This window comes from Neodiprion lecontei, chromosome 2 (assembly GCF_021901455.1).
Source record: "Neodiprion lecontei isolate iyNeoLeco1 chromosome 2, iyNeoLeco1.1, whole genome shotgun sequence".
Classification (NCBI taxonomy): Eukaryota; Metazoa; Arthropoda; class Insecta; order Hymenoptera; family Diprionidae; genus Neodiprion; species Neodiprion lecontei.
The window spans coordinates 30,442,760-30,469,691 of record NC_060261.1 but is presented as its reverse complement, the minus strand read 5'-3'; the positions used below and the strand labels follow the sequence as shown (position 1 = coordinate 30,469,691).

The window sequence follows — 26,932 nt, the reverse complement described above, 5'->3', positions numbered from 1 at the left end:
CTCTTCGTTCTTTTTCTCCAATAGCTGGTATTCATGCTTATAAGCATAGACTGCACCCGTGTTCTTTTCGTTTGGCATGTTTTGTTGCGCATTTTTTAAATCATTGTTGGAAACAGCTTTTGATGGATGAATTTACGTGCAGAGGTTGCAAGTCCAGGTCTACAATTATGACTACTTTAACATTAAAATCCCACTTGAATTTTGTCTATTTCTAGATGTATCTGTTATTAGATTTTTAATCACAACACCTAAGTTCCTCTTTCGGATTCAACTACACATGCAGCGTTTTAATGCAGCGGCACAGTCTAGACTTGATATTTTTTCAAACCCGATACAATTTTCTCCGATTGACGTATTAATGTTCATACTTTTGGCTGCTAACAATTTGCCAATCTTGCGGTCGGGCTAAAAAAGCATACATTTATATACTCCAACATTCTCCGCGAAGGGCTTCGCGATATTTATTATCATTTTATCACCCACTATCACGTTCTACTTCCTCGACTAACGAGGAAAAAATAATAACCCCGTGTGTGTCCCAATGAAATTGAGATAAATATTTCCCGAAAGGGAATACTCGTACAATTTTTTACCCGTACAATAAATTGTCTCCCTTGTATTATAATTAATATTTACATTTTTTTTTTCACATTCATATCTTATGAATACTTTATTTGCAGTATTTTCATTGTTATTAACGATCAAATATATTTTACACTCGTATATATAAATAATGTCCGTCTCGAATTCTATCGAGTTCTACCTCGTATGGCATTCGGTAAACGGATTTTCATTACAACATCGTTTTACTTTATGCTTGCAACGATGCCCACTCATTATATTACATACCGATGTTTGATTGCCGTGGCGAGGACACGGATAAGTATGTATAGTAAAAAAGCGTGGAAAGGCGAAGAGGCGGAAAGGCGAAAAAAAAGCAACACATAGCTCGCCCCGAGTCTTCTGGCCTGCACCGGCAATCATTTATCAAATACATGAATAGTCGCTATATATATATATGTATACGTATATTTTATTTTAATTTTTATTTGGCCCAAACCAAATCATATAAATGACATAAAGTATAATATGCAGTACTTAGGAACTAGATATAAAATACATTGAATCCTACTAAGGCACCTAACAATATAATTACTTACCAGACTTCTGTGTGTAGGTTTGGTTGATGTAAAACTGAAATTGAAAAAGAAAAGGAAATAATAATAACAGTATATAAACTTTAAAGTATAATTTGTTGATGCATTCACAACTAAATGGGTAGTGATATACAAAGAGTTTTTACAAAATCAACGATATATATTCTTGTTTGATGAAATTATTGTTATACAAAATAGTTTTTCAATTTTTTCTTATCATCGTACAAAAACTTTTTTAAACCAACTGATCAATTATATCAAGATCCAGTAATGCTACAACGTAGGCATTTTTTATTCATCAGAGTTCTTAAGATATTTTAGATACTCTAAATATATATACATACATATACGTATGTACGTTATATGCATTTATTTGCGTGTACGCAACCTGCCTATGAACGGTAAGAATTACATGCAGTCAGTATAATATGTAAATGTAGGTATATATGCGTATACACGTATACATACATATATATATATATGGCAGCGACGGGCGAGTTTGATAAAATTCTAGGACACGGAGCGTGGCGGGTTGACTCTATTTCTAAATCCATTTCTATTTTCTATTTCCACACCGTGGTCGCGGGGCGAGCGACGACCATTTTATACGTCTGTGATATTTTGAGACTTGGGTGCTTCACGAGCATCGGCCTGCGGCTGCGGTTGCGGATATCCCGGTTTAGTCCTAAGCCTCTTGCACAGCTCCTTATCTTCATCGTGTGCAGTGGATCTCGTATGAATATCTGTGCGTCTCTCCGTGTATCCTCGTTGCATCGTACACATGGTGCACCGTTCATTTATTTACGACGATGAAGTCAGCAACGTTACCGCAATAACGTTGCAACTTTAGGAAAAATCGCTACTTCGGCACCTTTAGGAATGTCCGAAATTTAGAAAATTTTTAAAACACACTGAGAGAAATTTTTGGTTCCGGTTATCGCTCGGTCCTTAACTATTTTCATTCTTTACCACAATCGAAAAATACAGTTCTAGTTAGAAAATGAAAATTAGTTTTATAGCTGTTACCGGAAAGTCTAGTATCCGTTACTATTCTTTATCATTACGATCACTGTTGCTATATTTTCTCGTAACTGTTGCGAAAATTTAATGCTTGTGCAAGAATAAATTGACGTTAAAGCCTTGTTTATCTAAAAACGTATAGTAAACCTCACAAACTGATTTCGCGTTGCAATTACCAAAAAAGTATCGACGATAGCGCAAAATGGTTAGGCGTACCTCGTTTTTCGTAATTCCAACAACATTCGAACAGTTTTTTTAACGATACCTGTTCCACTGAATTTTTCTAGTTACTGTAACAAATGAAATTTTTCTCAGTGCGGTACAGACAGAGTATGTAGTGTTATTTTGGAAAAGCCAACTCTTCGAAAGACATTCTTAAATTGTGCAATAACGACAACGATCTTAACCTAACGTGTCGTTGCTTTAAACGTTACTGACGATAGCCTCGTCGATTTTTCGATTATCGGCAACCTGCACCGACAGTGCAAACGTGGAGCGGCTGCTGCATGTTAACAGGAATAACTTATCACACCGCGTTTTCTCCTTATTAGTCACCGGTAATTATACATCGGCGCTCTCTTCGCATGATCGGGCAGTCGGGTGGTGTCATGGTCTTGTGAACGCCCGTCATTTTGTTCACGATCGCTGTTTAAGCGTCTAACTATATCGCTTAATTCGATACGGAACTAGGTATAGACGTAGTTTTCTTGTTCGTTGAGATTTTAGACGTATGTAACGTGCGGGAATTCGAAACAGGTACATATTGTGTACTATATGAATAGGGCCCGGATAAATGTGTATTAAAAATTACAAATTATATGTACGAATAATATAGACTTGAAAAAGTAAAATATTTTTAAAAAATTATAGAAAATAGAAACTGCATTTTCTGGCTCAAAGCATCGTACTTTATGTAGGAATTTCGTTTCCGATTCAGGATTGAAAAAGATTTAAATAAAAAAATATGTATTTACATGTTAATCCGGGCCCTAGTAATAAGATGTTGTACATTATATGCTTGTTGCATTGTAGTCTTTATAATTTATCGTTGTTTGTATACTTAGACGCTATTATTTTATACCGAATTTTGCAAAATTTTCTTTCCAATTTCAAAGAATTTTTCATACATTTAGACACGCAAACGAGAATTGAAAAATTCAGAAAACAGTGAAATCTATTTTGCACATCCTGCCATTTTCATCGCTTTATAATTATTTGTAAACGATATCCAGCTGCGGCATTATCATTTTGTTTATAGAATTTTGAATTTAAATTGCAAAATAACTCCCCAAGGTACAACGAATCCTCCATTTGCAAGAGGGATCGCATAAAAGATCTTATCTTGTGCGCAAAATACTTTACGAAAAATATAAATATGCATTAAGAACAATTAATACTCTCAAATCGATGTTTCTATCTTCACGTTGAGAAAGAACGGCTAATCCGAGTTTCCCGGAAGTTTCTTAAAGTTGGAATGTTTATTGATACATTTGGTAATTGCGTTTATTCAAAATTGAACTGAAAGAAAAATTGGACTATTTTAAATCACGATTTAAACATCTGATGTCTAATTTCTAACTAATTTGCTTGAAAGAATTGAGTTTGTTGGTAAAGTTAGGTTGAAATGAGTCCGGGAAAAATATTTATTCCAGTCAGAGAATTTGACACGTCGTCATTGGCACTGGACACCCCGTCAAACATCGTCTGTAACAACTTTTCGTTGCAGATGTTGCAATTACTTGAACTTTAGCTTCCATCGTATGTGCGAAATCAACTATACATTTTACGTCATAATTTGGTAAAGTTATCGGAGTCATACGCCATCTTATTCCAAATGATAAACCGTTGCGTACTGATAATGCATTAGAAATAAATATGGCTCATGGGTGAATCGTTGTTTTTCCTGCTCCAATGAACGCGGAACTTACCTTTGGACATTAGTCGACTATTTTATCATTCCCACTACAGATAATTCTTTGGTGGAAAACTTATACAGCGCCTCGGTTTTCAAGAATTTTTCGTCATTCCTGCAGAACTTAAGCGTCGGTTCAATTCTTTCCACTGTATAAACCTTATAAATTAAATTCTAACCCGTATATGATCTGTTAAAAATTTTTTTATGCAAGTTTTTACACCGCGTTGGAAGTTTTATCCTGTTATACGGAAAATTGAATTCATCGTACACTTACTGTTTTAACTCAATTCACAAATACAATAAATTTACTAAACAATTTAGTAAATTCAAATTACTTTTCTACGTTTTTCCTATAAACTTTGGTAATATCAACAATTTTCATTATAAATTTAAAACAAATACATAGTAATTCGCGTCGCTGCACCGAATTTGTATATTTGCAACCTTATTTCGCAAATTGACAACTCTTTTGTACAGTAAATGCCTAGTAAATTCATGTAATTTATTTAAATGTTGACCGATCGCTACGAAAAGTTAAATTATAGCTTTTAGTTAACTAATTACCCACGAACTTTTATTACAAGCATATGTCCGTAATTATATATTGTGTCCGCTACGAAGATCGTTCGACGAAGCGAATTTTAGGGTGTTGAAGTAATGCAGGAGTGAAAAATATAAATTTGCAACCTTGTCGTTACACTGAAAGTATAATAAGTAATTTTAACCTCTTACACGTTCTCGAGCTTAATTGTTATTTAGTTTATGGTATTTTTTCGAGGAAAAGTTACACCGCAGCACGATAGGGATTTACTTATATTTTACTACTGCCTAGATTATATTCAAGTCTCTGCAGGTGTTATCAGACATGCGTTCTTTCAACTTATATCGCGGTTGTAACCCTGTAAAAAAGTGTCGTTTTATAACGTCTTTAGCGCTGCGTGTGCAGGAAAATACGAAAAGAAAAAAAATATGGAGAAAATAGAATAATTATATTAAATCTTCCCCGATCATCAACACGAAACAAGGATCGTGCAGATAATTTTCGCCAATGGAAATGCGAAAGTTTTCGTAACTCGACTCGAGAATCCCAGATACGGAGATTATATCCGGTTCAATTCCTAAATCCCCGCCGGGTTTCCCTGCAGTCTGTGTTTCATTGCGTCCAGTTAACCTCATCAATGCAGTTTGTCGCTGCAGGCGGAATTATTACATCCGCTTACAACCGCGTCGGGTTTTAATTTTTACATTCACCCTGAAAAAAATGCGTTCCGACACAATTTCACCGAGAAAAGAATTTATTTATTGTTAACAAACGCAAATTTGGACGTACGATGGTGAGATAAACGTTACGTTATTATTATCAAATTTCAGTTGAGCCAAATACGATTTTTTAACTATTAATAAATTTCTATCGATCATTATTTGACAATAATAAAAAATTTGATAATAATAACAAAACATCTATTTCGCCGTGTCGAAATATTTACGTTTTTTAACGGTAAATAAACTCTTTTCTCAGTTTATAATCCTTTCAACATGCAAAAAGGAGTCGTTCCTTTTTTCTATACCCATCAAATTCTCGACAGTTTTTAGATGACATTGTGCCGCGTTTTTTTTATATCGTCCGTTTTTCGTTTGTTTTCACTCGAGTGCCGATAAACAGGAAAAATTGATATGAAAAAATGGATGTTTCGTACACATTGCAATCATCCGCGTCGCGCGTATAGATAAATTTATACCATATACCGTTATAGGGCGATTCTGGAATTAAAAATACTGAAAATTTTCAAATTTTCCTATACCTAAGGCGATCACGTTGCGCAATAATGGAAATAAATTCACAATTTAACGGTGTAAAACTGCCGTATAATCGGATCGAGCGTATCGACGACACCCGGGAGATTGAGAGGAACGGAAATCGGTGCAAGTGCATTTTCCTCAACTACCGTCGGCCCGAATGCGACTTTTGAAAATTATTATTGCGTCGGTCGATCGTGCGACGCGTGATTTCTGAATTTTGATTAGATCGTTCGTGTTTAGGCGTCCATTTGACCAGCCAGAGATTCGGCCATTCCGAAGGCCACCGACGTTATTGCGCATCAGCTTTTAGCCGCTGATATAAATTCTCGGGCAGCGATATTCGCTCGGTTATTCCACCCCACAAATCGGTAAACACCCGACAATTGAAATTTGACGAAAAACGTTTGAAAAAAAAACATCATCTCCATCGATCGTCAAAAATTCTACAAAAATTACCGCATTCGTATAAACTGTACAACGCGTCTATTATACTATACCCCTTACATATGCGGCCATACATACGTGTGTATATATACGTGTTACACACTCTACGGTATGACGCGAATTCGACGCGATTCTGCGGCCATTTTGTAGTCGCTTACGATTGGCGTTGCCTCCGCGAGAGAGAGCGAGACCCTCTCGGATACATTTTCTTTCCATGTCTCTCTCTCTCTCTCTCTCTCTCTCTCTCTCTCCGCGTGCATACATCTAGGTACACACATACCGCGGATATAAATACCTACGTATACGTGATACGCGCGCGTGTGTGCGTGTTTTTTTCTCGTTTGTCTCTCTGTACACGCGTACAACGATTATCACCGTGGCTAATAAAAATTTCGCCTGTATGTAAAATATCATTACCTACATATACATATATATATATACTATCTCTATTTAAATCGCTCGATATATATTCACATATATTATATATACCTATTATTACAGTTTTCGCAGAGAATCGTTCTAAAAATCATGCACACTTGTTGCGCGAAATTTCATTATCATTATTATTACAACCATCATCATCATCATAGTCATCTTAGGTATATACATACATATATATACATATATATATATATATGTATTCCTTTTTTCTTCTCCCATCGTTCCGCAACTACAAGTTTCTTTTTCGCAATATCTTATTGTATTTGCAAAATTCGTCGGCAGATTCGGACCTCCTCGACACATCGCGTACACACGCACGCGTCGCATACACACGTACGCGTTGCCGTTTGTCGTTATGCCTCTCTCCCCCCCTCCCCCTCCCCCTTCGCCCTTCTTTCCGCCGTTTCTTCGACGTTGCCCCTCCCCTCCCCCCCCCCCCCCTCTCGCTCCGCCACGCCGTCGTCGTCGTCGTCGTCGTCGCTCGGCGCAAATACCGCCGCAGTTAGTAGCCCGCACGAGTATAGAGGCAGGCTCTTGGCCGCGGATCTGCGAGGGGGGCGGCGGCGGTCCTCCGAGAGTCGGACTACTCCCGTCCCAGTCCTCGTTCGCCCGTCGACCGACTCGGGGTTTATCGTCCTCCTTCCTCGTCGTTCTCCTCGTATCGTCGTCGTCGTCGTCGTCGTCGTCGTCTTCGTCCTCCTCGTCGTCGATTCTTTCTACTCACCACCGTCGCGAACCCTGTAAAGTCGCGATATGCAGTTACGTACGTACTATACTATACACCAATATACATGCGCGCATACACACACACACACACACACACACACACACACACACATACGTATGCACACGCATTATACATACACACCCATCCACGACGGCATGTGTAATAAAAATATTTAACGCGCGCATACACACGCGACGCACGCTGTACGCGCGTGTGCGTGCGCGTGTACGCAGATATTTGTGCGTGCGTACGTACGCACCGAGCACGGACAAACATATACAAACACACACACACACGCGCACGCGCGTACCTTGTAGCATATTACGAGGAATAATTCGCGTTTCGCTCTATTCGCGACTTGCCCGTTTCCCCAGCAAGCCTCGTGGCGCCCCTTCCACTTCCCCCGCCTTCTCCCCCCTCTACAGCCTAAACCCCCCCCCTCACCACCCATCCCCTCGCTGATTTCTGTTCTTCCTCTTCTGTACAGTTTTTCTTTTTCTTCTTCTTTACTGCTCTTTCTTCTTCTTCTTCTTCTTCTTCTTCTTCTTCTTCTTCTTCTATAGCTATATTTCGTTGAGTATGCCTTTAATAATTAATCCCTTTAATCGCGCCGTATGTCCATAATATATGTGTAATCTATTATTATACATTCTCCGAAGGAATCCTTTGTTATAATTTTACGTTCCCTTCTTTCTGCCCCCCCCCCCCCCCCCCCCTCCACCGGCCAATTCTCAGCCATTTCCCATCCCCCAATCGTTCGTTTCATTACCGCCGTGGTGTTGAGAAAATCGTCGTTAGTGTTATTTTGGTGATGGACATAGAAGGATGAAAAAATATTTTGCCCCGCGTAAAATTTAACGAAGGCAAAAGGACGAGAATTGAAAGAAAAATTTTTACGACGAAAATTATGTAAAGAGAATAAAATATTTACGAACACGGATATATACATTATAATTATATGTATAACAATGCGGATATTGTGTAATCACGCGGAATGAATTTAAATACACGCACAGAAACGCACAACGGTTAACTGCATTATACTATACCTAAGTATATAATTATAAAATAAATACATAATAATATATTCGCAGATTATTCGTGCTTAAAACTTCGCGACGATTCTTATATTATATTATTGTATAGTCGCGGCGGTTGCGGATACAATTGTACGTTGTACGTCTCACAGTGCAGGTGCGCGGTATTGGTTACAAATATTAATTTTTATTGTTTTTTTATTGTTTTTTTTTTTTTTTTTTTTTTTTACTTTTCTCCATTTTTCATTCGACGGACACGATACGCGCGGAAAATTCGCGAAAGTGTAAACGTATGTATAATGTGTGTAATGCGGACGACGACAATCATCCAGAAGAAGCGGCAACATACACCTACACGCAGGCCTACAGAAGGTACCATTGCGTACGTGTGACGTGAACATGCTGTCGTTGAAAAGGTATTATGTCTTCATTAACAACAAGTTAATAATGATTTATTTTATATTATAAGGTCGCGTGGCATCTTGTTATTCGGTTAGTGGCGAGAGATTTTATTTACTGTACGAGTAGATCGAGGTTTTTTCTTTTCTTTTTTTTTGGGGTACACGAAAAAGAAAAAGACGTTTTGATCGTTAATAGGTACATGGTTATAACTATAAACAGACCTACTCAGGGATTAGGTATTTGTCAGAATTGTAAATTTTGTTAAAATTTGTAAATTTACACAACCGAATTACATGGCAATGAACTTCTCGCATTTAGAAATGAACCGACACGTGCGCTGTTTAATAAGGTCACGTAGCAGTCCTACCATGAAAACAGTCTCACTATGGCTCATTTTTATTCATTATATTCGGAATTGCGGAAATTATCTCAACTATGCAATTTTTGGCCCCTGAAATTCGGGAAAAGTGGAAATAGTAACACGTGTCAAAAAACTGTAAAATTGTTATTTTTTTTTTTTTTCCTACGACTTTCGAAATATACGAGCGATCCACCGTCGAAATTTGAACACCTTTCGTACGTTTTTTTTGTTTTACACAGAAAGACAAAAGGGTGAGTTTGCTCGGTCGGTAAATGTAGGATTGCTACATCACCTTAAATTTCAATTTTACGCGTATATGTATAATAGAATTGAAAATATTTCGCGCAGCGTTTATTTATTTTTTTTAATTTTTTTAATCTCGTCCCGTCTTTTCAACAAAAATTCGAATCTTTAGCAATGATTGTTTCACACATGCTCCGATCTTCACGCTATTCGGACGTATCGCATGCAACAGGGTGTGACTTAAATTGCAGTCGTATATGTACAGATACGTCGGTATTCCCGCCATCATATCCAGCATCGTGCAAAATTTACTTCCGTTTCGCGAACAAAATGTACGTACACATTGTACACGTATGTGGGTACCTATGTACAGGGCATTATGTACTTACGGCATAGCAGACACGTATAGGCAGGTTGGTGTAGATACATACGTTGTATGTATTTACGTTATAGGTATTGCCGGTGTGTAGGTTGACTGTCGCATTTGGGTAGGTGGCCTATAGTATATCTATATTTAATAACGGTTGGGTGTTTAAACTACCGGAATAATAATCACACGGTCTTATATACATATAATACATGTAATATTATTATATATAATACTTTAGAACGAGTACAGATCTGTATAAAAATACGCGTGTATAATAAATAATGCATATGTACTCGATACTCGATAGCAAAAATTTGTTGTATTTAAATATTGATTTATTCGGACGTGTTTTTTTTTTTTTGCCATCAATGTAATGCAAAGAATAGTCTATATACATATTAGAGGTTGTGTATGCAGGGTATGTTTGAAAGTATGGTTCATTAAGTACGTATTTTGGAATATATGCATACTAAAATTATTCGGTTCTTTCTTTTTTTTTTTTTTTTTTTGGAAAACGCACACCTACGTACTTGTGATAATAAAAAGTAACGATTAATAGAGAATGAGATGAAATTATCGAATAATTTATCGGGAAAGTGTCGAAGTGAACTTCTGAACGTGTAAGTTTAAACAAACGCGTAACCAAATGAATTCCATCGGAGAGACGGAAAGCGAAATAAAGAGAAATAAAGAGAGCGAGAAATAGTGTCACAATCTTATCTTTCGCGCAGCAATAGCTCGCGTAGATAAAACCTCTGTATCCGTTGTATCCGTGTTACAATAATATTAACAGCGATAATGATAATTATAATAATTATCCTTACATCGCAATGAAGATCGTATGGTAACATTTGAAAATGATATTTTAGCGTCGGTACGTACGTTTTATGTATTACATCGTACACTTACAATTAGTACAATGTGGGTATAATCGTTGCGAGTATCAACGATTAAAGTTTTACTAGATGGTTATTATCGTCGAATATACACATGTATGCACGTGTACGTCTGTGTGTGTATATATATATGTATAAAATGATGTGTAAAAACGACGGAGGTTCGATTTTTGTAGATTTTCAAATACCAGATACTTCATATCGGTATTATCAATATATTGCTGCTCAAATATCGATAAATATGTTAATTGGAAGATGAAACATTAAATCTGCTTCAGTTTGAGTTATTTATTTAGACTTATAACTTTAGCGTTGGAATTCTTTATTCCATATAACATTTTACCATATAGAATATTTATTATAATTGTCTAACTAAAATACATAATAATAACTCCAAAATTACATATATTTTACAACGATACGCTTAGGGTAGAAAACTGCATTTAATATTAGTATTCGAGGTTTTCTCTAAATCGAATTATTTTCAGTTTATCGTTTGACAGTTGGAATTTTTATACACTCTCATCGAGTACGTAAAATATCGTTGAAAAATATCGATATTTTAATTTCTCCAAGTATCGACGTCGGTAAATATCGATAAATATCAGCCGACACTAACTGGCGGACCTGACGTCTGACTACCTAACCATAATTGCATGCATGACATACGCTTCGGCTACGTAGGTGCAACGTCGTTTTAACGTCCACCAGTTTATACCTTACCATTCACCTTTCATACAGCGTTACACGCATATCCGTATATTGCTTGCATTATACATGGATTACACGTCTGTATTATACGATCGTTAATTTTATTCGCGATCCATTTCGATGTATAATCGGTGTATTATTATTATTATTATTATTATTATTATTATTATTATTATTATTATTATTATTATAGCTGTTGCGGAATTTGGCAAACACGTGTCACCTCACGTGGGTGCGGATAGTCCGATATTCGATTCTTTATACTCTCTTTCTCTCTATTAATCATAAACAATGATTGTAAATGATCGATGCAATGTTATATGAATTGGGTAGATAGGTAGGTGTAGCGATGCAATAGTCACTTAATTAAATAATACAGATGCAAACATCCCGATTCGCATAATTGGCGTAATTTTCAGTTTTGTTCTAGTTTATACGTATCTGCGTGAAGTTGATAAAAAAACGTCAAACGTGCCGAAAAAATAGATAAAAATAGCTACGTAATGGAACCGGTGTTATAAGACGTGTTCTGAGTGGAATATAATAGTTTTGAGAATTTTTAGAGAATTTTTAGACCGTTCAAACGATGTTTTAGTTGACCAGAAAAATTGAAAGTGCTGAAAACAATGGAAAAAAGATCCTTTTCATAATCGCTTTTAATATATGTAAATAATTGATCAGTTGAATAAAAAATCTGAAAAAAATCAGGGTACCGTTTTTTAGAGTCACGCCAGTTACTGAAAATTTTTTGAACAAAATCAGAAATGGTGAGGGCCAGACGTTGCTCGGATTTGCATGGAATCCCCCATATACATACAATATTTATAACATATACGAGTAACTGTAGTTGGTATCACATCTCTCGAGGATTAAAATTTCGGCAGAGCATCTCAAACAAAATAACTCTGTCGAGTACGAGCTCTTAATATTGATATTTAAAAGTGCCTATTTTTTTTTTTATCCATTTTCCATTTAAACAACACTTAACAAAAAATCGGAAAATATTCGAATTTTTTTGTTCTCTCGTAAACGGCTTGACTTATAAACTATCTAATTACAGATTCTTATAGGAAATTTCACGCTATATGAAAAAGTAGTGAGATAGAATTATGATGACTCTTAATCGATTAGAGCTAGGAAAATTCTATCTCGGTACTTTTTTTTATAGAGCGCGGACCTTCTTATAAGAATTTGTATTTAGATAGATTATAAGTCAAGACGTTTACGCGAAACAAAAGTTCCAAAATTTTCCGATTTTTTGTTACATATTGATTTAATGGAACAAATAAAATAGGTATTTTTAAATATCAATATTAAGAGCTCATATTTAGCTAGGATATTCTATTTGAGATGCTTTGCAGAAATTTTGACGCATGTTTCGAGAAAAAATATATATTTTTTTTTTTGGGCATACCCTTATATATATACACATATATACACACCTATACGTATCTTCTTTCTCATATGAGTTTATATTTATCCAAGGACAAATTTTTCTTCATTTTCTCAGACGATTTAACTGCAATCAATTTCTGAAACTGGTTCTGCAACACATTCAGTGCGTGTATTTGTCATATGATTCAGTCTTTTTGCAGAGACTGTTGACAAAGTACGTTTGATGCCTGCACAGATTTATCTTTTTTTTTCCTGTAACGTCTGCATTCCATATATGTATATTTCGCGACTTCTCTTATTGTAGACTTCGAACATTATATCCGGCATAAACATCACAAGTCCAATGCTATGTATATTTATTCTATTATCTGCAGCTGACAATTCTTACTCATGATTCTGCACGATGGGGAAAAATATTCACACACAATGTCGCCTCACAATACGATATTGTCATAAGTCGATGGTTATTCGTTTCAACCTGTAGCTCTGCTCAATGAATGAAATCTCAAATCTTGATCTGTACAAACGATACATGTGTCCCATGTATACACGTATATTGTACGTACAGAAGGTGCCGCAAATTGGAAACTAGATTATACCGCATACAATGAGCGTAGGTATTAACTGTGCTGTAATTCATTCGAATTGTACGAAGGCCGTACTTTTAGAAGGTTGCAATCAACTTCCGGTGAATCGATACACATTTTTTTTTTTTGCACAATCCTGGAGCAGGGTTGATGTTCCGAATTTGACTTCTTTACTTCAAGTTTCACCATAAAAAAATTCGGGATTTGACACTTTCGGAACTTTTGAATATTCGGAATTTCAACCCCGCCCCCCGAATCGTCGAGCATGCCGAAAGCAACAGAGTTTGCATCGTGTAGAGAGTGCGATTTAGCCTCAAAGAAAGAAAGAGATGCGTTGTGTAAATTTCGTAAATATGTATGTTTTATAAACATTGTATATATATATATATATGTATGTATATTTGTACGTATATGCAATACCTTTATACGAAATCATTTTCCAGCAGCTATGCAAAATAATTATACAGGAATGCGGTCAGCGGTTTCTCGTCCCGATTACGTCATTTTTCTTCACGCGTTTCTCTCGCCTCTCTTCTTCGTCTCATCTCGTCTTCTCTGCACTCTTGGCAATATCCGTGACTATATTACTACGAATGCATAACAATGACGATATGAATTTTTCATTATAAGTATCCTGTATTTCTTACAAGCGTTTAATTTCAATGTTTTTCAGGTTTTATATTCTCTCTGTTCTCTTCTTTAGTTGCAATTTAATTCCAAAATTTTATACGTACATAAAAATCAAGATTGTCAATTCATCATCGTCGCCTTTCCTGCAATCAGATGCAGCAGGTCGAACTCGTTTAAGTATATATATATATATATATATATATACACACACACGTATGCATCTAAATGACGCGTTTTTATTTTTATCCCAAAGCGTGCACACGGTTAACTTTATACAATGAAAAATCTTACGTCAGATGTTGAAAGAAGAAGAAAAAGGTAAAGAGGAAGAAAAAAAGTGTCGGGCTGCTTGCGGTTTCCTATTTGAAATACCTTTAATCTGACTTCACGTTTCTGAAAACTTGTATATACTTACATATTATATATACGTGTGTCACAAGGCATATATGCATATACATACATGCATATATATATATATATATATACATTGAATAAACTCAAGCGATGATGCATTATAGTCTCAACGTGGTGTTGATTCGAACAGATTCAATTTTTTCAAATCATATTCTTTGAAATATGGTTGTATTATATATTATGTATATTTGTGGAATAAGGTGTGTATACCTTATTCTAGGTATATGACACGAACATTCCTCAGTCAACCATATCCTTGACCGTTAAGAGGAATTCTCAGCCTTTCTTTAACGATCCGTTTTACTGAACTGCAATGAAATCGTCTCACCCGTCGTCAATATTTCTTAGATCACGAATTCGAAAATTAATTAACGCGTTGTAAGCATGATGGGTACAATTATAAATCGTACGTATAATACGGCTACGATGACGTATAACGTCGAATGTGCATACGCGTGTCGTATATTTGTATAATATATGGTCAAGCACCGGAGCCGCGTAGTCTGCGGATTAAACCGCCAGCTGTCCGTCTGTCTGAATATACCTACGTCGGCTCTCACCTCCGCTATTCGGCTTATAGGTTTGTTAGGTAGGTAAGTCTCGACGCGACGAGATGATAATTATGCTCTGAGAAATTTGGCCCACTGACGACGGACGAGGTGTAATAACGTTTATTCGTTGTTACACCTGCACAGCGCACGATACGCGCCTCTTGCATATTTATGGATATTGTACATAAGTATTTACTTGCCTATTAATGTATGTTACAACAGTGAGGAATTCCTCGTACGATATGCAGCTGTAGAGATTTTTTTCATCGTCTTATTATTACCCGAATCGTTTGTGTTTGTTGTTAATTACGCGTTATCAGGGTTCGTGTAACGCGCAAGGGAAAAGCTGGGAAAATGGGAAAACTCTGGGAATTTCTTACGGCAGGGAAGAGTGAGGGAATTTCGAAAATAAGAATGCAATTTTTAGAAGTAAACTCGTTCTTGTACAAAGTACGGACTGTCGATCTTGAGAGAAAAAAAAAAAAACCATTCCACGTATATTACTTGACACCAATAACTTGCTTTCGTTTTTTTCCTTACGGAAAATCGCAGGCTGTTGTTTGTAAATTGATGGTCAGACGGTAAGTTAGTTATTAGGTATAATATTGAAGGTATTGGTATTAATGTGTAAAACAAAATTTCATGAATCAGCGGAATATTTCTGAAAAATTTACTGGGAAAATCCAATTTTTAGACTGGAATACCTGGAAAAGTCGCGGAATTTCAGATTCCAAATAGATTACGAATCCTGGTGATGTATGTTATTTTTGCGTGTATAAAATCATGACGTGAGAAGTTTTGTTTTTTATAAATTGAATAAAAAAAATTACTTATATTCCGCTTTAGATTGAAAAATCATGCGGTATTTGTATTTCGGATTAAATGACGTTTGATGAATGTGTTATTAGTGGTAGTCTGTAGGGTTGAGAAAAATCGCATGCCTCTGACACGTAGACGAAAGAGGGAATATAAAACACGAGAATTTATAGAACGTGACGCATAAGTCTGGCATTTTTCTGTAAGAAAATAACCTTTGATTTTCACGTTTGTCTGCAAATGAGTCGAATTGAAAATTGTCAAGTTTATGTGTTTCGTGTTGACTATTTTTAAAATTCTTTTTTTTTTTTCTCCGTATGCCTTAAAATGAAAAACGCGCTATTCGCATATGAATTAAGGAGGATATTATTCTAGTCCGAAGGAATTTTTTGTCGGAATTTTTACGTATTTTTAACGGGAGGAAAACATGTAAAGCAATCGGACCAATTCTGTCAAATGTTGTTTTAATTAACATGTTTCAAAACGACCGTTTGAAGTTTCGTAAATGAAAGGCAATTTGATCTACTAATACCGATACTTGAGCAGGTCATCGAAAATAAACCTCGAAAATCTTGTATTAAAATTAATACTAATACAAAATTTTAACGTTCTAAAAAATAATCATTAGTTCTTCGATAACCATATCCAAGGTCCCTCGCTGATTGTGAGAGAATGTATGTATTTTCGGTTAGTCGGATACGGAGACACATTTCACAGTCAGTGCGGATGTGCACCGGAATATCTACGAATCTAAAGTTGATAGAACGACGTGTAGTTTTTGCGATATCATGGATATTAGTTTGAGAAAAGCATGTTTCGGTGAAAAAATCAAAACCAATTTCAAATTTTTCATACATATTCATTCGATTAGGGGAGTCTTCCAAGAGTCTGATCTAATTATTGCGAAGCTGCTATTCCTCGATCGTAAGGATCAGTGCAACTTTCTTCCTTGTTCATAACGCTCCTTGATACGCTTGTTTTGCCTCAAATCGGTAAATAAATGTTGATGCAAGTCTCGTTAATCGGCGTACTGCACTTTGCTTTCCTTGGCTGGATTTTCACGACAGTCTAGCTTTGCTGTTTGCAAAATGGCAAAGAACTTGAAAGAACACTGATTCTTCACGCATCTACTTTACGTGACGTTTGTTGCCAGTCAGTTACAACTGCGGTACCCTCGCATCCATAAAGTTACAGAATCGACCCCTATACGACGAAACGTTACGCAGATCGCTATATTTTTCTATTCTTCGCACCGCACATGTCACGCATTAGTTTCGCAACTCCTACAATTTAGTAAATCATCGAGATTCATACATGTAGCGGTTTCGCACGCATTACTATCTTCGAAAGCCTGAAAGTGCTAATTATTAACCTTTTCAATCGCATATTTTTCAACTCAATATTTTTGCCTCAATTTTCTTATTCGGGGGGGGGGGTTTCGGCACGCTTGTCACGAAACTTAAGTCTGAATTTGATCATTTCTAAACCCAGGACGGCGGATCCAATACAGACAAATATCATTCAAATCAAAGGTTAGGACTTGGACATTGTTGAGGTGGGAACCTCGGCATCCCACTGTGACTGAGAGGGTTTAAAAAAAAGAAAAAAAAAAGAGGTAAATTTAGAATTGGTTCGAAATCCCTGTGGTAGACAAGAGTGGAAAGAATACCCAGCGTACTCTCTCGAACCGTGTCGTGCGTACGGTAACCCTCTCTTCCTCAGTCTCGTCGTCGTTTCTTCGGAGCTGCGCAAGGCGGCGGCGGTGCTTTAAAAAATTATTAGCAAGGTTCGGCTGGCACGTGGGTTCGTTCAACCTCGGCTGTATCTTCGCGCTCACACAACCGGGTGCTTGCTTGCTGCCGTTGCCGCTGCTGCTGCTCCTGTGGTACAAGAGTTACGTTATATACACGCGATCTCGCACACCATGCAGAGGAGGAGGAGGAGGAGGAGGAGGAGGAGGAAGAGGAAGAGGAGGAGGAGGAGGATCGGGGAAGAGGAACATTTACGACGACTACGAGGTTGTGTGCGTTGCATCTACATCCTGCACACATGGCTGCGTGCCTAACGCGTATTTGCGTATCCCCCCCCCCCCCCAGCAACTCATTTTCATCTACCTATCCATCTATTTATCTATCTGCTTATCCACATATCTCGGCTAGTGCGCGCCACGCGAATATTCGGCGCGACGACGAACAGCTCTGCACGTGGCATCCGTCGTTTGTGTGCGGTTCTCCCACTCTCTCTCTCTCCGTCGACGAGTAATGATGCCTGTATTACACACATGCGTGTACATGTTCAACTCACGTGTGCATCGGTTCGTGGATACGTAGGTATGGGTGCTCGGAAATCGCCACCGCGCACGAGTGCGGAAAACGTGTAGATACGTATATTTATACATGCATACATGTATGTATGTATGATGTATAAATAAATATAGCTGTTTGTATTCATATACCCCCTATTATACCGCGACCGATCCGTCTTCCTATTTACGTATATAATACGTACGTACATACATACATATCGTATGAGATATATCGAGTATAGAGATCTAGCCGAATTCATCGTAGATTCCAGGGTATAACGTGTACTTGGATATAATCGATTGATTTCTTTTGTCATATATTACAGAGACAAATATACGATAACCGATCACCTTTCGATTATCCGTATATTATTATATACGATTATAGTTTTCGCATACAATTGTGATGTATGTAAGTCTTGCAGGTTATTTTATTCATTTGGTTTTTTTTTTGTTTTTTTTTATTCTCCTTCCAATTTGTCAGTTATTCAAATTATACGCGAGGACGTGTTTATTTGTTTTACGTTCCAGGGAAACGTTTCGACACGGATAGATAGATTGAATGATGTTTATATTTACCGCGGCCACGCGGTTCAATAGACATGTATATCGATATGTCGTAGGTGTATAATAAATAACGAGTAGATTTATTGTTACTGCAGTTTAAAAAAATATTAACAGAAATAAGAAAAATTATTCAATACAATGTCACAGGTGTTATATCGGTTTCTAGTTTCGCGCGCAACGATTATAATTTACGTACGTATATTTATTGTACCGTTCTCTTATACTGATTTCAATTCTTCCGCGAGGTATCCTAACGGCAATCTGTCCGCAACCCCACCGCTATCATCCGGTATATATATACAATATACATACATATTATACCGTTTCACATCGCACATTCCTGCACAGGAATGCAAGATCACATCCGCTTTGATTTTCCGATCTATCCGTCAATTAAGCCCCAAAAATTCATACATCGCACATGTATCTATATACAATTATTGCGATGCATGTGCTCGGCCCCGAGTTTCGGAACTCGGAACTCTGTTTTTTTTTTTTTTTTTTTTTTTTCTTTTCGTTTTTTTTCTGGTTACTTTCCAATCTACCGCACAAACCATCTTTGACGATCTACAGGAAAACTGATCACAATCGTTCCTTATTTTTTTTTATTTTTTTTGTTGTTATCGCACAGCGTACGTGCAACAGGTATATCTTGAAAAAATAACGATAATTAAAAAAAAAAAAAAAAGAAAAAAAAATGTCGAAGTGCGGTGGCAGGGGGGGGGGGGGGCAGACCCCCCGGTACGTCGGACGTCGCACCGATCGCCGGCTTGCGCGAATAAAGAGGAAAATCAAGTGGGAGGGGGGGGGGGGGGTCTTTTGTCGCGAAGTGGGTTGTTCGGTGCCTCGATTGCGGGACATACGTATCTTCGAGAGAACGATATATACGTGTGTGTGTGTGTGTGTGTGTGTGTGTGTGTGTGTGTGTGTGTGTGTGTGTGTAATACTGTATAGACTTATGCCATGCCGTATAACGTCGTCGTGGCCGTGCCAGCAGCGTGGGAACTCTCTCTAGATTCTTCGGCACCCGCCGTCGGCGCTGCGGTGCTCAACTTAACAGCAGCTCGATCGCTTCTTCTTCGTACTATTCTTCGTACGGCGGCGACGAGGGTAACGCGATAGTCACTTGCGTTCTATCTACATGCGCGCGCATGTATGCGGACGCACGTGTATACATATACATGAATATTTCTCTTCCTGACATTCCGTTCGGTATTTGTTGTACCGTGCGATGGAAATATACACCCTGCGAATATAAGAATTCGAGGGGCTGTGCTATGTACTATTGATATTAAATTTATATACGATTCTAGTTTGAAATGGATTAGAAGGTTTGTGAGAATAAGAAAGAAATCACGTGGATCGAGATGATATTAGATTTAGTCACTTGGAATTAATTGACATTTACAGAAATGAATTGGAATTTGTTGAAGCGAAGGTGAAATTAATTAAAAATATAGGTGTGGAAATCGTTTATAATTACATGGGAATCTTGTCGAAATTACAATGTAATCGTTGAAAATTATACGAAGTCTCATTTGATGATTCTTATTTTCAAGATATTTGATTAGCGCGATTAAAACCGATCACCCTGTGTAAGTAGTTTATATAATATTGAGAAGTACAATTGTTTTCATAAGTTACCGTGTGTGTATTGCCATATATTCGAATATACTTTTAGTCCGAGAACGAAATAAACGATTTTGGTATACAACTCTATTCTGACTTGACATACGTGATCGTCGAAAAATTTAAAGGTAAAGGGTGAGGGTAAAATATGGAAAGATCAAAAAATTGAATTTTTGAAACGGAAAACTTTTAATTTATAGAACCTGAAGAATCGCCAGAGTTCGTCTCGATAGTGTAAAATCGTATACAGATTCTATATTTTTAATTCTATATTTTGTATTTCTATACTTTGATTTTCTATATTTTTAATTTTCAATTAGAAAGATTAAAATATCAATAAGAAAATAGATGGGTCACAATATGGCATTCTGTTTGGAGAAATTCGTAATGTAAAATGCCGAGGTAAATAAATGTCGAAATGTAGAGAGGTAAAGTACATCTAAAACCAAAATATGGATTGGTTAGATTTTAAACCGTACCTCCGTTTCGGCTTTCTGTATTCTTCATCCTATATTCAGTCTGACGATTCAATATTTTTGGCTTTCTATACTTTGATCTTCCGACATTTTTATTTATCTGCTTTCAACTTTACGCCTTTTTAAATTCTGTGACACGGATTTTTGCCTTATTGAAAATTTATTATTGTGACATCATTTTTCTGATCTTTCCACATTTCACCTTCACCAGTGATACTAAATGAAAACATTAATTCAAAATAAAATATTACGGACGCGTAGAAAATTGTAAAAAAAATCTACGATGTGAAATTGCTTGAAATCTAATCAAATCCAGTTGAATTACATTCACGACGTGTAAGTTCATTTGAAATTCATTTGCTAACTTGCAATCGTGCAAAATCGCAAAATCTCTCATAGGTACGCTAAAAGTTTGAGTGAATAGGTCCCTCACAACATTTAGTACATTACATTTCACCGAGATGAAACAGTGAAAGTTGTCATATTTCGCATCCAACTACCGCGCATGCGCGAGCTTTGTTGAATTTAAATGCAGGCTGGCCACATCGGGCTTCATTCTCAGCTGCCAAACTCGGCTTATGGAAGTTATAATCTACTCGAACAGACGAACGATGCAGTGATTCGGGAAGGCTTGTAAGTCTTTGATCGTTAACCGACCGATGACCGATTACTGGACTACGAGTCGTTTTATAAACAACTCAATTTCAATTCTCCTCAATGTAACTGAAAACTGATTTCGAACAAGTTGGCTCTCCTGTCTCTTGCTGTCTCGCCGACCAATAGACGTCGATTATTTCGCGCATGCGCGGTGCTAACAACTTTCCTTCGTCGCAGTTTACACTCGGTATATGCGAAGGAGTTTTGCCCGTTACCTGTGTATGTGTGTGAGTCTACGGGGGGTGCCTGGTGTTCCTCATCCGCATACATCGATATTTAGTATGTAAATTATAACTCTATTATGCGACTAACGTAAGTGCGACCGTGGCTTATTCGCTGGCAAATTTTACAATTTTCTTTGCGAGCGAGCTTTATATCGCTCTTTCTCTTTCTCCTTCCCCTCTCGTTCTCACAATCAAGGTGCAAGGCCACGACGACGAATAAGTTGCCGCCAGTTGTGCTCCTGCTAACTTCTCGGTCCCGTCGCATCGGTGCGTTTGTGCGCTCGAGACTCTCCCTCCCTTCTTTCTCCTCTCTCCCTCTCTCCCTCTCTCCCTCTCTCGCTCCCTCTCCATTCACGAACTTGCGATGAATGAGTCGTACGGGAGAAGCTCGCGCGTAGCCGTCCATCCGTCCGTACATCCCGCCAACCGTACGTATGTATACATTTAAATGGATATCCGTATCTGGCTCTATCTTCTTTTTCTATCTCTTTCTCTTTCTCCTAATTCATCTACTCGTCTCTGCTTTTTCGTCATCAGCTTCCAGTGTCCGTAGGCAACTGTGCACACGTATGAAAACGAATTAGCCACCCAGTCAGGCGTCACATATCAACCCAACTTCATATATTTATTAAATAACCTGAGTACAGGTACAATCGACTGGAATCAAACTCTATAATATAAACTTTTAACAACGATATTAGAATCGGATGTGTTAAATATGCAGACTCGTTCACACCGACTGGTCGTTATTTTCGTCATTCGTTTTTTATCAACATACAATCTATAATTATATGTATACCTGTACATGTTTTGTGTAAATATTACAATTCGAAAGTGTCGAGTTTTTTTTCTTTCTCGTTCGGATGCGACCGTTGTAATAATTCATTATAAATGATCGCGAATCTATTGGATTAATTTGATGAGAAAATATCTTTGAATCCGTATAATTATAGGTGAGATCAGCACGTCGTGCTGCAGAATTGGGTCAGGCGTTTGGTCCCGACACGCACGCACGCACGCGCTTTACAACCTCGCAGCTCGCAGCTCGTCTGTCTTCTTCCGGTCCTCGATTACGCCACACTGGTATTTCGCCCCCGAAGCTGCGAATTCCTGGTCTCGTTATGCATAGCGCGGTTTCAAACAAAGTCAGAACGATCGCACGCGGTTTATCAATTTTTTTTTTTTTAATTTTATTTATGTAATTGCGGGTCATTCCGTGCTTCGTATCTTTCTCGTATTTAGCTTATTCTGTTTGTTGTGTGATGATATCCAAGTCCGAGAACGCGACACAATTTAATATCGATACTATACACGATTTAGGATTTTTTAGAAATTTTAGAAATCGGATATTTTTTTTTTCAAAGTCACACGTTTAACGGGTGCAGGGATTGAAAGTGAAAGGCTTGTTATAATTTGAACCATTAATGTTGATATTTAGTGATTCTTTAATGCAATTTTCCACTTTTTTATTCAATTAACGCGCAAAAATGATTTTAGTTATTTATGTAGGGAATTGAATGCTTTACGAAAAAGGACTCTTATTATTTTTTGATAACTCAACTCTTTCAAAAGTTAATCAAAGTTAAAGTGAATATCATGTAAAAATTCGTTTTTTTTTTTTGTCGAGATTAACAGCGAAAATACTAGACTTATTACAAAATTTCCTCGTTCCTGAGCTACAAAATTCAGTAATAACTAAAATCATTTTCGCGTGTTAATTAAATGGAAAATGGAAAATCGCGTTTAGGAACCACTAAATATTAACATTAAGGACTCAAATTATAACAGACGTGTTATTTCCTCTTCCTACAACTATTGAACGTATACCTTTGAGAATAAAAAAAATAGTCAACTTTTTTGGACCACCCTACATCCATACATGCATACATACATACATGCATACATACAATACCTGCGTATAATGTATTTAAAAAAGACAAATCATCATTCGTATTTCTTCGCACTATGCAAAGGGTGATTTTCACCGACGAATTTAACAGTTCGGCACGTGCACTTCGGTTGGCCAGTTACGTCGTCGTTGTCTGCTAGATAAATACTGTTACGTCACGACGCGACGATACAGCTGTGGCGCCGTGTTGAAAATTCTGTGTGCTATCAGACAGACGCTCGCTCGCCTTCCTGACAGACTCGGGTCTCCAACTTTTTCGTTTATTACACGCACAGGCATGTGCTTGAGATAATTAAACGCGACGGCCCCCTATCATCGATAATAATGTACGTAGGTACCCTGTAGCAATATCGATGATAACACCTCAACCACCGATACATATTCGACGGGAAAATGCAAGGAAATTAGGATCTTTGAAATATTGTAGGTATCGGGCACACTTTTATCTCTCGTTTGCCAATCTCACTCGATAAATTTTATCATACAAGATTTTGCGAAATACCTCGAGGGCATCCACATCGCCTTGCACACGGACGTGGTGTCTCTACGTTGTACGCAATTGTATCGTAGACGCACCTTCGCGTATACAAAACCATTGCGAGTTTCTCCGTATATAACCGGGTCCCGCGCGTCTAGGAGTTGTCTACGGGTCGATGCCCGGCCAGAAATAGCGCCTCGCTCTCTTCAAACGCCGGGCGATTATGTCACTGCGGATAGGCTGTAGGTATATACACCATAACCTGTATCCGTGCATACGTATATTTATTTGTATATATATACATGCGTACATACATACACACGCGCACAAACGTCTACATCTTTTTACACCCATATACGTGTACCTGTATATTTTTTAGGTATAATTCTAGTATTTATACGCACAATTTATAGAAGCCACGTCTCGCCACGTGTTAGCTCGATTCACACATACGGTACGTAAATATATGTATGTATACACCGTATACACTTTATCGTGTAGTCTCCGTCTCTCCGCCGTGTAACGTTAGTAATATAAACGCTGTATATATTTTTATCGTTTGAGAGAAAAAAAAATATATATATTAGAAAAAAAAAAAAGCTTTCAACGCTGATCCGTACCTATACATTATATTAGCATACACTGATTTTGGGATTGGGATTAGTGTACGTTATTATTGTAGGTTTCACGATGCTAAAGAGAGGAAAATTAATATTTGTCGAAAAAGTTTGCTTTTGCAGTCGGGAGTATGGTGTTTTAAAAGTTTGGAAAATTTATGATATTTATTGGTTGAATAATTAATACCCTAGGTTTTCTTAAGTATTAAAGTATAATTTATGTAATTTTAATTTACAGTTGATGAAAACAATATACAAAATAAGTAACAAGTGAACGATTGAATTTAGAAATTTTCTCAAGTTTTGAAGTAGCATTCTCCTGCTTTGCAAAATCAAAGTTTTTCGAGAAGCAGTAATTTTCCTCTGTTTAGTATCGCTACACCTGTAACAATCACACCTACAAAAATACCAGGCACAAAATCCGTCCAAGTACAATTGTGCTATCAAAACTATAATAAAATCGTAACTATTTCTCCCAAGACTACAAAAGCAAACTTTAAGCAGAGGTGTATATATTTTTCCATTGTTTTCACGCATGACAAATATAAGAATAATAAACTCAACACAGGCAGAAGAAATTTTTTTGTCACTCGTTGACCGGCGTTATACGCAAAAGTGCAGACGCGTCGCGATATGTGATGAAAATTTGATTAAATACACGTTAGGGCATTTTTTATTTAAATCATTTTCATTCCTAATAAGGTTTCTGCATAAAGTATGATGTTTGGAGTCCCAAAATGCAGTTTTTATTTCAAATATTTAACTTTTTTAAGTTCATATTATACGTGCATATTTTGTAATTTTTAATACATATTTATCCGAGCCCTACACGTTACAAATATCTTGATAATTATCGTTTGCACGATTAATTTCAGGATCATGTTACATATTATAACGTAAATTGCAATAAAGTTTCAATAAATTCTTTCCGTACAATTGTGTTAGAATTATGCATCGACAACGTCTTGCATTATACAAAAATACATATATATATATATGCCGACGGTTTCATACTCGTCTCTCTTTCTCAATTGTTTTGGGCCAGGTGAGGGCTGCAGGTGTGCCGATTCGGCCCGGGGCTTGCGTACATAGCAGCGGTAGGTTCAAGCATTATTATCCTGTAATACGCAGGCCTGCAAACCGAACGAACAAGACGTACGTATATGTATACCACAAGCAGCTGTTGATTCCTTCGTGCAACACAAACTCGCATGAATATACGTACCTAACCTACCTACTTTTACGTACGAGCAATAGGTTACGCATCTACGCACGAATTGTGTATATGTATATAGATATACTTAATACATGTATGTACGTAAAGCGGGTAGGATGTGCAATACGAAGTCATTGTCGTTCCAAAACCCCGATCAAAGTCGTCGCTGCAACCGGCGATCCTGAATCAAAGTTACGAACGATCCTCTTACACCCGGGGCACGAAATAGTTCAATGCCTAGTCGTCCCCTTCTTAAGTCCAGAATCCCCGTCGCGAACGGCAGATGTCGCGTAGTCCTCCTCCTCTCTCGCAGCTAAAGACACGTGCCGAGAATATATTGGCGTACAACCTTATTCTTACACGCAGCGGGTTTGGCGCGCAAGTTTTTTCTCTCATTTCTTTTTTTTTCTTATTTGGGACGTTCCATTATCGTAGCGTGAAAAATAAGTGGCGGAAAGAAAAGTTTTGAACTAGTCGGAGAGCGATGGCAGTGATTGTAATAATAAACAGTGGAAGTTATTTGTTTGATTTTTTTATCACGAGTGTGCGCTGTGAGAAAGTTGTGTTGTTACCGACAAGCTTGAGGGAAAACTCAAAAGTTGTACAGTTCTATTAACCTTTGGTTACTTCATCACCCAGCTCGGATCAGGTGGTATAATAAACAATATTCCGCAATAAGGTAAGTGTAGCAGTTATCGACCTTTTTTGGTTGTATCTGTTCGATCCTTAGTAGTTCTAAAATTACCAAAAAATAAATTTATAGTGTCTGACCCTTTGGCGATTGGTTTCAGTCACCGGGAAATTCATTATAATACTGTCGTCAATTTACAATTTTGGAAAGTAAAAGGTACGATAAAATTGAGCCTAAACGTGTCAATGACTGGTACACTTACATCAGGTTGTCGAATAATGGTCATAAACTAAAGCATTGAGTGTG

The 26,932-nt window shown here is 37.2% G+C and overlaps 1 protein-coding gene across 2 annotated transcripts in view; it reads left to right on the top strand.

Moving 5' to 3' along the window:
* Positions 1–26,932, top strand: part of LOC107225613 (transcription factor Sox-14) — a 91,043-nt gene that overhangs the window by 1,861 nt on the left and 62,250 nt on the right. The window contains exon 1 of one of the 2 annotated variants that reach the window (XM_046731038.1): positions 8,794–8,957. The exons of the other annotated variant lie outside the window; for it this stretch is intronic. The gene's annotated coding sequence lies outside the window, so the exon portion shown is untranslated. Of the gene's footprint in view, positions 1–8,793; positions 8,958–26,932 lie in introns of those variants that run through there. 2 annotated transcript variants of the gene reach the window in all.